This window comes from Papio anubis, chromosome 11 (genome assembly GCF_008728515.1).
Source record: "Papio anubis isolate 15944 chromosome 11, Panubis1.0, whole genome shotgun sequence".
Lineage (NCBI taxonomy): Eukaryota > Metazoa > Chordata > Mammalia > Primates > Cercopithecidae > Papio > Papio anubis.
In genome coordinates this window covers 118714801-118726120 of record NC_044986.1, presented here as the reverse complement: position 1 = coordinate 118726120, position 11320 = coordinate 118714801, and the positions used below count along the sequence as shown (strand labels likewise).

Genomic DNA, 11320 nt, shown 5'->3' with positions numbered 1-11320 from the left:
TACTTCCTGTGGATAATTACTAGAAATATACGCATGTGCATGCATGTGTGTATACTCATGTGTGCCTTTCCAACATGCTGGGTGAAACTTTTGGATCTTTGAATCATACTGACTACGTGGAATACAAACAGGACACCGCACCCTTCTGGATCGTCATGGTCTCCCTGTTTCTCTCGGCGATGCTGGCTGGTTGTCTTGCCACTTAATGAATGAAAGAAGAGGGAAAAGGAAGGAAAGGGGATGAAGAGGAAGAAGAGAAGAGAGAGGCCAGGAAGCTCTGACATACAGAGCCCCATTCACGGGCTCACTTTCCAACCTCTGCTGTTATTCCTTCCTTCTGGGCTCATACCCTGGCTCTCTAGCCAACTGGTCCCAGGGACTTGACTGCCTTTTTGCCTGTCTGGTGCCTCGAAACAGAGAACTGCAGCCCAAGACCATTTTACCTCTGCAGTGGAATGTGAGAATTAAAACTGATCTCCGTGGGGCACAGTGGCTCACGCCTGTAATTCCAGCACTTTGGGAGGCCGAGGTGGGCGGATCACCTGAGGTCAGGAGATCGAGACCATCCTGGCTAACACGGTGAAACCCTGTTTCTGCTAAAAATACAAAAAATTAGCCGGGTGTGGTGGCGTGTACCTGTAATCCCAGCAACTCAAGAGGCTGAAGCAGAATTCCTTGAGCCTGGGAGGCGGAGGTTGCAGTAAGCCGAGATGGTGCCGTTGCCCTCCAGCTTGGACAACAAGAGCAAAACTCCATCTCAAAAAAAATAAAAATAAAAAATTACTGATCTCAATTCAGGCAGGCTCTGTGGCTCACACCTGTAATCCCAGCACTTTAGGAGGCTGAGGAGGGAGGATCACTGAAGGCTAGAAGTTTGAGACCAGCCTAGGCAACAGAGCAAGACCCCATCTCTACAAACACTCAACAAAATAGAAGTGATCTCAATGCAATAGACATGAGGAACCACATGGTGAGACGGATCAAGTGATTTTTTTTCCACGGCCATCAGGACCAGGACAAAAAGCCTGTTCTTTGGACTTACTTATCCTGTGTGGTACCAGACTCAGGCTTCTTCTTTGCATCCCCTGTTAGCTCACCCTGGCCTCAGCAGCTTCATCCTGGCCTTGGGGACACCTGTCACACAGGGTGGGGACCAACACCACCATGTTTACAGACGCACCACAGCAGTGGTGATTTTGCCTCCTTGGGAGATTGTTGGCAATGTCTGGAGATAATTTGGGTTGTCACCACTCGGAGGAAGGGGTGTGCCACTGGCATCTAGTGGATAGCAGAAAAGCCACCTGCAATAGAGATTCATCCAGCCCCAAGCGCCCATAGTGCCGAGGTGGAGAAACCTTGACCTTCCCAACATCCCAAGCTTGTTTTGCCAAATCCAGAGTCAGATCTGCCCCGGGGTTGGTTTTGGAAGGTGCTTTTGACTCTCTGTGGATGGTGAGAAGTTCTGAGACTGTGGGGACTGCCGGGCAGGGTGGTCAGAGAATTAAAATATCTGGGCTGGAGAGTCCTGGCTCTGACCTTAACCATCTATGTACTCAAGAAGCCACTTTCTGTCTCAGGCCTCAGACTGCCCGGGAAGATAGCTCTGCCCCAGTGTGGTTGGGGTTGTGGGAACTTGAAGCTAGTCCTGTGCAGCCCACAGAAAATGTTTTGGAAATGTCTGAGCATTTTAGGAGGGCTTGGCCGAGGCTGACGCTTTGAGTACATGGCGGTTATTGACTTTCACTCCACCTGGTCAGAGCCCAGCCCCTGTGTACAAGGACACCCTGACCAGGCTTCATCGGCCCCTTACCCACTCACCGCTCAACTCCCCTCTGGACAGGTGGGGTGAGGTTCCAACACTTCCCTGCATATAGCCTGCTCCATTCCCATATCATTCTCTACTTGCAACCATTTGTTTTACCTCCATGCTCTTTCCTCAACCCCCAACCTCTGTCTTCATAACCATTATGAACAATGTCTACAGTTCATCTACATCCCAGACCAGACGATCCATGATGGCAGAGCCATAGGCCCATCTGGTCTCCTCCTAGTGTGGCAGGAAATTCTCACAACCATTATGAAACCTTGTTGTGTTGATTCTCTGAAAAGGATGGCTCTCCTACCCCATGTCATCCCCAGGCCCTGACCTGAGCCACTCCCCAAGCATCTCATTCACGCCCTGTTGGTTCCCTGATACCCTCTGACTCCAATAACTCTTCTTGGAGGATCCTTGAAGTTTTTTGAGAATTGCCGTTCAGAATAAGTTATCTCTACTAGAAATGTCTTGAGGTCCATGAATAGGCGTCTAGGATGCCTTATGCATAGGAGACGCTCAAAAAATATTTGCCACCTCGATTTGGTGATCAACAAGCCTGACGAATGTCATGGCATCGTATTTCTCTGTGTTATAATTGGCGTATATCTCAGCTGTGCAGTGACTTTTTAGTTTCCGTCATTACTACAACACGAATCTGTTTCTTTTTTTTTTTTTTTTTTTTTTTTTTTTTGAGACGGAGTCTTGCTCTGTCACCCAGGCTGGAGTGCAGTGGCCAGATCTCAGCTCACTGCAAGCTCCGCCTCCCGGGTTCACGCCATTCTCCTGCCTCAGCCTCCCGAGTAGCTGGGACTACAGACGCCCGCCGCCTCGCCCGGCTAGTTTTTTTGTATTTTTTAGTAGAGACGGGGTTTCACCGTGTTAGCCAGGATGGTCTCGATCTCCTGACCTCGTGATCCGCCCGTCTCGGCCTCCCAAAGTGCTGGGATTACAGGCTTGAGCCACCGCGCCCGGCCACGAATCTGTTTCTTACTTTTTCTTATCACTGTTAGTTTCTTGCCACTTCACCAGAAACTTATAGCAGACAGGAAAAAAGAAAACAAAACTCAGAGAAAGAAGGGATGAGATGGAATCCAACCAAAACCTCAGCGCTGCTGCCGACCCCAAATCTGAATTAAAAAAAAAAAAAATTCTCTGGTCCAAAGCTTTTAGTTATTTTTTTTCTATCCCTCAGAAACACTAAGTTAGAAATTAAGTGGTACATGATTTGGCTCTTCTTTAGTATATTTTAAAATATAGGGACATGGACACATTCTTTGGGAGCCTTAAGTCTTTTAACTCAAAGGAGAATTAATTTCAGTAAACTGCCACCAACGTGGTGGTTGTGGACAGTAGTCTGTTTGTGTGCAAAGCCGTACTTTTCCATCGAGTCTATTCTTTGAACTGATAAATCTCCCCTGAGCAGAAACCACGGCCACAAAATGTCGCAAGCAGAGAGCACAACGCTGCAAGCACTTAGCAGCTCAAAGTTTTTATACCTCGGCTCTACAGTGGCCGCTGCATTTGCCAGCGCTGCGTAGCAGCAAGATTTTCATTAATTGTGTGGGGCCCCAGGATGTGTTTTGGTTTTGCAAGCTCTTTTGCAGGCTCTGCCTTCCTGTTCCTCTGTCTTGGTGTGCTCTCTCACACACACAATGCAGGGGACAAGTGCACGTCTTTTACAATTCAAAACCAGAAAAGACCAGAACATTTTTAACTAGTCTGAAAATAAAACAACAACAACCACCACCACCACCAACAGCAGCTCTGAAAGATGTGTTCCTCTATCTCTTTCCTCTGGAAGGCTGCAATTTAATACGTTTATGGGGAGAAGTGATCCTTACAATCCCAAGAAAAGTAAGGAGGAGTCCGGGGAGTCTCAACCCAATTATTTGGCAGTCAACTTTGCCCCTCCAATAAATGAAACTGCAAAGCTGTCTTTAGCGGATACCCAGGCACTGACAGCAAACTGCAGGACCACAGCTTCACATCCATTCCCCGGGGGCATGATTTAAACCCAGAAACCTGTCATCAGGAGGGAAGTGGAGAATGGCTCCAGGACTAGCTGAGAAGTGGTGGTGAAGGGTTTTTGTCTCCCTTTCAACCCTGTAAACCTAAGTGAACCCGATCTCTGAATGATTATTAAACACTTTGCATTCAATGGCTGAAGGATAGTCTATTCATTAAATCAGCGATTCTTAGCAGAGCTATTTCTGCTAGAAGGTATTGTTGGGTGCTGGGAAGGAAGTGTCGATGGTGAGAAGGAAGTGGCTGTAGCAAGTTGGCAAAACTCCCAAGGAAGTTAAAAAAAAAAAAAAACTTCTGTCAGTGTCATTGCCTGCAAAATGGATGCCGTTCTTTTTGAGATTAAGGAATCCAGTGAACGAACATAAGTCAATCACATTTACTATGGAAAACAATTACTCAATTCGGCGAAAGGAAGCATAACATCTACCGGAGTTCTTGCCTTCCATTCTGAAGGGGCCTGGAGAGGGGACGAGGTTTCTTCCTCATCTCAGATGGATCCTCTGCAGAATTCATGCTAATAAAGGTTAACCTGTTTCTCTTTATCTCTGTCATGAGTTATTAATATCTGGTATCAGTTATTTGCAAATTTTAAACTATTTTGCACAGCAGCACCTAACACCGTGGTATCTCATCTAAAAGAGGATCTCTTGGTCTTCACAGCACACTTGGTGTGAGGTTTCATCGTGTTTATTTACACGATGTGTTTTCTTTCCATTTTTATGGTTTTTATTTTTCCTCCACTTCACTTGGAATAACATCGTCTCCTATCTATCTGGGGATAAAAGATGATTACCTTTTTGTTCAGAATCCACTAAACTAATACACTTCTTCTGTTTGTTGCTAAGCAACCAAGCTGGGTTACCCGGAAGAAGCAGACTCCACTGTCAGTTACCTGCTCCTTTCTGATAATTGACCATCAGAGAGCTTGCCTGGTAGGAGGAAGAGCTCGTAGTCAAAAGACTTGAGAAATTTTTTTAAAAATTCAACCATCCAAAGGTTTGCCAAAGCATTCTATCCTAGATAAACAAATGATGGCAAACGCACCAAATAGGTTACTAATTGTTAATAAAAGGAACAGTACACCACACACAGGAATTGGGATGAAACTCAGATGCATTAGAAAGAATCCCGACACAAAAGAGTCCATCCTACGCATTCCAGCTCATGTCTGTGAAACTCTAGAAAAGGCATATCAAATCTAAAGAAACAGAAAGTGAGCAAGGGCTGCCCAGAGTTGAGGATGGACATCATTAGAGACAGGGTGAAATGAACTTGCGATGGTGGAAATGTGCCATCATCTACACCTTTATTTTTATTTTTATGGATTTAGGGGGTACAAATGCATTTTAGTCACATGGATAGATTGCGTAGTGGTGAAGCCTGTGCTTTTAGGGTAACCATCACCTGAACGGTGTAAATTGTACCCAAGAGGTTATTTCTCATCCCTCACACCCCTCCCAACTTCCCACCTTTTGGAGTCTCCAATGTCTATTTTTCACTCTGTCTGTCCATGTGTACCTATTGTTTAATGGGAACATGCAGTATCTGACTCTCTGTTTCTGAGTTACTAAAAATATGGAACACATCACGAATATGCATCATCCTTGCACGGTAGTCTTGCTAATCTTCCCTGTATCTCTACGATTTTAGTATATATGCTGCTGGAGGGAGCACCCCGTCATTTATATATTAATTGTGGCTGAGATTGCACAGATACAAATCAAAATGCCATTTAAATGGATGCCTTTCATTGTACATAAATTAATAAAGAAATGAAAGCTATTAGTGTTCATCACGGTTTATTGAATTTTGACTTAGTTGTGTTATTTTTAGGGTTAGGAAGTCTTTTCCTATTGAGAGTCATTATTTTACAGGGAAAGGAAATTCATGTCACATAAGTAAAATGCAACTTCATTTTTAAAGGAAGAATTTCATTTTTTAAAGGACATTTACTTGAGAAGTATTGTAATTGATATTTCTTCCTTGGTTTCTTTTTTCCTGTCATTTTAATTTCTATTAAGATTACACATTCTAATAATTTTGCATCCTACTTCTCGGAAGCAACTACTTTCAATTCTTTTCAGCTATTTCTTTTGGAATGAGTTTTACATTTCGAGTAAAATGTTTATACTGCTGCTTCTTGACTTTTCAGATTTTGCTGTCTTGGTTTCTAACTCTAGAAATTTAGTATATAATACTCTTTCTCACCCTGTCTCCTTCTCTCACCACACACACACACACACACACATAAACATACACACACTTCCCGGTTCCTTGTCTTCCCAATGTAGTTATACCATAATTTTGTTTAGATTTGGTGTTTACCTTCTTGTGACTGTGTAAATGCCATTTATTGCTGATATGAGTAATAAACTACGAGTACTCTTCCTTCTCTGCACAGCTTTTTGTTTTCCCTGGAGTTAACAGGTGCCAGGTTTTGTTTTGTGCTATTTGTTTGCTCAGGGGTCACTGCACACCTACCATCCTGGGTCTTCCTCCACTATCATCCTGTCGACTTTATTTACCTCTCATGAGACTGACACAGCTGTGTACTGGATCACATGTCTTATGAAACTCCCTTTATGACAGCTCTGCACAACTACATACAGGGACACTAAGACCAATAAAAAGACACAGGCTAGCATGAAGTAAGAGGTTTACGGTCTGATTTGCTGCTGAAGTCATGTCCTTATTCCGTAGTGGAAAATTGCAAGAGCAAAGATATTCTTTATAGAGTGGACCCTAGCCACAGCATGAAGGTTTCATGTTGCATGAAAAGACTCTGGACTTATGCCTTTCATGCAACTGGAATGTCCCCTAATATGTTTACCAGTCTTTCTCCCCTCATTCCTGCACACTGTAACCAAAGGAGAAACACTCTTCTGGTTACTGTAGACAGGACATTCTGAGGTGCTCTGAGCAGACGGGACCTTAGGTGATCCTGGTGCCTTTGCATAGAAGAAGCTTTCTCATAAGATAGTTTAATCTAACATTATTTATAATGGGGAGTCACCAAAAACAACTGAAGTATCCAACAACAGAGGGGCAATTTCTAAAAATTGACTTTTAAAATATATATATACACACACACACACATATACATTGTGTGTGTGTGTGTATATATGTGTGTGTGTGTATATGTGTTGTGTGTGTATATATATATATTTTGCACTTCACACACAATCTCTAAGCATCACAACAAACCTGCAAGGTAGATATTTGAAACTGAAGTGCAAAATGGGAAAGTGACTTTCCCAAAGCCATTTAGCAATGAAAGGATATAAGTTTAATTCCAAAGCCAGTACTTGTTACCCTGTATTATGCTGCAAGACAGGCAAGGCATCCTTTCCAGACATCCTGTCCTAGGATTATGTTTTGGTCTCTTGAGCGACATTCAACAGATATGTCTTCATTTTTAGTAATCTGTGAAGCAAGAAATTGGGAACTCCTAAAGGCTTCACTAGCCGGGACTAAGCACTTCAACTAGGCAAAGGGGCAGATACTCAGAAAACCAGTGAAGGCAGCGGGGACACCAACAGCGTTTCCAGGGCTGTGTATTAAAAAGGCAAACAATGCGAGTCTATTGGCAGAAGGCCAACAGCCCTGTCCAACCTCACAGCACAAGATTTTCAGAACTGCATGCCCTTGACCGATAGAAACCCTGCAAAATACATTTGAAGTATCACTATTTTGAAACTTGAGAGGACTGCAGAAAAATCCACATGGCTTATATCCAAGAAAATTTTCGAGATACCACAGAAAATATAACAAGAGCTCAAATACATAGATTTTTCCATTAAAAAGTACAGTGTGTAGCAATTTGTGAATCTGAAAAAAAAAAAAAAACAAAAAAAAAAACAGCTGTTACTTTGGCTGCCATTGCCATAATCTTGTTTCCTAACTGGGGCTCGGTGGAAGAGATTAATCTTCAAAGGCGTACTTGGAAATCAATCTACACAGGAACAAAGACTAAAATCAGAGAAAACACGGAAGGGTTGGTAATTAGACTTCACTGTTTCTGAAGCAATTAGGCTGCAGAGAGCTATGCAAGCCATCCAAGCAACAGTTTGAAGGAGAGTCTTCACTTTGTACAAGATTAAAAGAAAAACAATATACAATCAGTGAGTCTTTGTCAACTTACCTATCTTAGCAGCAATAAGGCTGAAGTTAGGGTTTTACAGCTTGATCACAATTCTCAAAACAATTCACACTAAAATATAAACTCCTAAAAATGCATTAATATGCTATCCCTTCCTGGGCATTTATGTCAAGGCAAAGATGGAACATTCTCGTTGCAGAATTTCAGATACGAGAGAGCAGAGTCTGAATCACCGAGCTAGAAAGGACCCGAGAGATCACCTGTTCCAATTTCCTCATTTTATAGACACCTTGGGCATAAAGGTATAGGCAATTAGCAGGTATTAGAACTCAAATTTCCTGACTCCCCTTGCCAATGTATCTCTTTCTATGGGAGGGGAGGTTTTGCCTCGAGGCAGAAAGGCCTATGGCATCACAGGACCAAGATAGAGTAAACCCTAAAATCACTTGGGGTTTTGGGGGGATGGGGTAGAGTTGAGACGGTTTGACAACCTCAGAGAGAAACTGAACACAGAAATTTTTCTGAAGGATGTTGTTATCTTCCACCCGACCTTACAGGTGGTAAATAAGAAAGGCCATTTTGAAGCAAGACTTTGACTTTAAGGACTGTTAACTGTGGGCATTAGAAAACCCTACTTTATGGTCTTGGGACTCTTATACATTTTATATGTTAGAAAATAACTCAAAATTTTTAGTACATAGATCATTGGAAGTGTTAATCATTTCTGCAATGTTTACTCTCTACATTATAAGTTTAAAAACTACATGTCCATTTTTTTGGTAAAGGCTCAATTTAATATACAGATCTGTTAACAAAAATGCTGAGCTAAATCCTACACAGCCTCATAATTGCCTGTCTTTTCCTTTTTTTTTTTTCTTTTATATCCTTTTTTCTTAGGTGTGTACTATTACTGCTTGCAAAAACAAGGATCTACCACACGATTATTTCTAATTATTCTTGTGGGGGATTCAAAATTTTGAGAAAAAAAAAGCAGTGAAAATTATGCATTCACTTGCAGAAAGATGTAATTTGGGGGAAGTTATGGGGAAAAGTGTCAGCAACACTATCTTGCCTGAAGCTTGAATAGTTTAAAGCAGAGACATGTTGTCATGGTAGTAATCCAAGTAAAATTAGATTTCTACTTGTAACAACAAGATTGGATCCCAGGGAGAGGAGAGGCTGAGAGGCCTTAGTTCATAAACTCCACTTGGTATACCATATGAAATAGCTTTATATGCACCTTTGCTTTTGGCGAAGTTGGCATCCCTGACCTCTGACCCAGGCATGTTCACCGTGAGCCAGGCATAAGAAAAACGTAGAGAAAACAAAGACTCTGCTAAGTCTGGACACGGTGGCTCACGCCTGTAATCCCAGCACTTTGGGAGGCTGAGGCGGGCAGATCACTTGAGGTCAGGAGTTCAAGACCAGCCTGGTCAATATGGTGAAACCCCCATCTCTACTAAAATACAAAAATTAGCTAGGCGTGATGGTATGCACCTGTAATCCCAGCTACATGGGAGGCTGAGGCAGGAGAATCGCTTGAACCCAGGAGCTGGAGATTGCAGTGAGCTGAGATCGTACCAGTGCACTCCAGCCTGGGCAACAGAGCGAGACTCCGTTTCAAGAAAAAAAAAAAAAGCCTCCGATCAGCAACGTCTCCACCACACATCCCAACACTTAGCCAGCCCTCTGCATCAGGAAAGAGGGAGCAGCCGGGGAAACCCCAAGGGAAATAAAGACTAACTTTGTCTATTTGCAAGTTTGTGTTGGGCTCTGGTTACTGTTGAGAGACAGAGATAGCAAAACCTGCGTGAAAATATTAACACCATGTTGGAAACTTGAAATGCTTAGTCAGGCCCACTTCAGTTCCATTTTCCCCTGCTTCTAAGGAGGAGAAAGAGCGGAGTGAGAGAAAAAGAGCAAGAAGGAGGATGCATAAGAGTTCCTGACATCCCCCTTCGTAAGCGGCCACTATGTGCCAAGAGAAAAGATGAATAAGACACAGCCTATTTACAGTAATATCATATCTGGTGAGCCAGATTCTCTCACAATATGTTGACCGTATCCCTGAGAACAAGGGACACAGAAGTGTCTTGCATAGTGCTTAGGACACAGTGTGTGCTCCGGAAGGGTTTGTTCAATCTCCACCCACATCTGAACATCTAGGACCTGCTCTGTGGAGGGAATGTGACTTTCACGGGAAAGGCGTGATAGTTACTTTCATGTGTCAACTTGCCTGGGCTGTGGGGTGCCCAGGTTAAGCACTGTTTCTGGGTGTGTCTGTAAGAATGTTTCCAGATGAGATTAGCCTTTGAATGGGTGAACTGAGAAAAGCAGATGACCCTCCCCAGTGTAGGTGGGCCCCATTAAATCTATGGAGGGCCTCACTAGAACAAAAAGGCAGAGGAAGGAGGAATTTACCTCCTTTTTCCTGCCTCATTGCTTGAGCTGGGACACCTCATCTCCTCTTCTCCTTACTTTAGACTGGGATTCACATCACTGGCTCCCCTGCTTCTCCTGCCTTCAGACTTGGGATGGATTACACCATGGGCTTTCTGGAGTCTCCAGGTTGTAGATGGCAGATTACAAGGCTTCTTAGCCTCCCTGCTCATATGTGCATTATTGGATATTCCTTATAATCAATCAATCTACCTATTTCTATCTATCTATCTGTCTGTCTGTCTATCTATCTATCTATCTATCTATCTATCTATCTATCTATCTATCTAATCTTTCTCTCTTTGTCTCTCTATCTAGCCAATTAGAAAGCTCTTGTAAGTTATTTCTCCCATGAGTGGGGTGGGATTGGAAGTCAGAGGGCAAGACAAGAGGCCTAGACTCTAAAGATAGAAGGACAAGGAAGAAAAACAAACAAACAAACAAACAAACAAAAACCCTGCAGTAGAGACTGTCATTTATTACCTAATATCCATCCATTCCCCCCTCCTTAAAGACCAAACTTCTTTTTACTTGGGTACCAAACATTACATTTCCTGGTCTCTCTTGCAGCTTGGCATGGCCGTGTGACTAAGCTGGGCTCAATATAATGTAAATAAAAATGTTGAGTGGGAATCTTCCAGGAAGTCTGATTGAAAGGCGTAGATTGTCAGGAAGAGTCTGTTTTGCATTTCTGCTTTTCCTCTTTCTCTTTCCTACCTTAATGTGACAGCTGGACCTCCAGCAGCTATTTTGAACCTTGAGGTGGCCTGGGAAACAAAAGCCATCCATGCACTGAAAATGTCAGAGTGGAAAGATCAGAGCATGGATTTGTAAGGACCACCTTGCTAGCCAGTACTACAGTGACATGACAGAGACGTGAACCTCTACCTTGCCCAACCAACTGGTTGCTTTGTGGTTTTCTGTTATGTGTGACCAAATCT

At 43.1% G+C, this 11320-nt stretch overlaps 1 non-coding gene across 1 annotated transcript; it reads right to left on the bottom strand.

Moving 5' to 3' along the window:
• Positions 1–5410: 5410 nt before the first annotated feature.
• On the bottom strand, positions 5411–5515 carry LOC116269565. The gene has a single exon (XR_004177190.1). It is a non-coding gene; the product is annotated as a U6 spliceosomal RNA (small nuclear RNA).
• Positions 5516–11320: the final 5805 nt, after the last annotated feature.